General features: G+C 37.5%; 1 protein-coding gene across 2 annotated transcripts in view; it reads left to right on the top strand.

The window, feature by feature from the left end:
* Nucleotides 1–1,226, top strand: part of LOC138982393 (uncharacterized) — an 18,658-nt gene that overhangs the window by 8,395 nt on the left and 9,037 nt on the right. The window lies entirely within an intron of this gene.

The following is a 1,226-nucleotide window of genomic DNA, read 5'->3' as shown; positions in this document are numbered from 1 at the left end:
ACACACACACACACACATACACACACACACACACACACACGCGAACACACACATACTCACAAGACACTCATACACACACACACATGCTCAAACACACGTGTTCACCACGCACGCACGCACACACACACATACACACACACACACACACACACACACACACACACACACACACACACACACACATTCTCTCTCTCTCTCTCTCCCTCTCTCTCTCTCTCTGTCTCTCTCTCTCTCTCTCTGTCTCTCTCTCTGTCTTTCTCTCACTCTCTCTCTCTCTCCCTCTCTCTCTCTCTCTCTCTCTCTCTCTCTCTCTCTCTCTCGTTGTGTATGTATGTGTGTGTGTGAGTGTGTGTGTTGTATTGAGTGCGAACGTAATTGCAGGCGCGCGTGTGTGTGCGAGTCAAATTTTCGTTTTCTTTGTATTATATTGACATACATGTACATTTTAATGTTCTATTATGCATTATGTAGTCGTATAGGTAATGTTGAAATTAGTAATACTGTATGATTGCGATTGACAATTGTCCTTTTATTGTCTTTATTTTTATATTTAGTCAAGTTTTGACTAAATAATTTAACGTAGAGGGGGGAATCCAGACGAGGGTCGTGGTGTATGTGTGTGTGTGTGTGTGTGTGTGTGTGTGTGTGTCTGTGTGTGTGTGTAGAGCGATTCAGACTAAACTACTGGACCGATCTTTATGAAATTTGACATGAGAGTTCCTGGGTATGAAATCCCCATACGTTTTTTTCATTTTTTTGATAAATGTCTTTGATGACGTCATATCCGGCTTTTCGTGAAAGTTGAGGCGGCACTGTCACGCCCTCATTTTTCAACCAAATTGGTTCAAATTTTGGTCAAGTAATCTTCGACGAAGCCCGGGGTTCGGTATTGCATTTCAGCTTGGTGGCATAAAAATTAATTAATGACTTTGGTCATTAAAAATCGGAAAATTGTAAAAAAAAATAAAAATTTATAAATCGCTCCAAATTTACATTTATCTTATTTTCCATCATTTGCTGATTCCAAAAACATATAAATATGTTATATTCGGATTAAAAACAAGCTCTGAAAATTAAATATATAAAAATTATTATCAAAATTAAATTGTCCAAATCAATTTAAAAACACTTTCATCTTATTCCTTGTCAGTTCCTGATTCCAAAAACATATAGATATGATATGTTTGGATTAAAAACACGCTCAGAAAGTTAAAACAAAGAGAGGT

This window comes from Littorina saxatilis, linkage group LG12 (assembly GCF_037325665.1).
Source record: "Littorina saxatilis isolate snail1 linkage group LG12, US_GU_Lsax_2.0, whole genome shotgun sequence".
In the NCBI taxonomy this organism is placed as follows: Eukaryota; Metazoa; Mollusca; class Gastropoda; order Littorinimorpha; family Littorinidae; genus Littorina; species Littorina saxatilis.
Note: the sequence above shows the minus strand (reverse complement) of the source record. Positions and strands in the feature narration are given on the sequence as shown.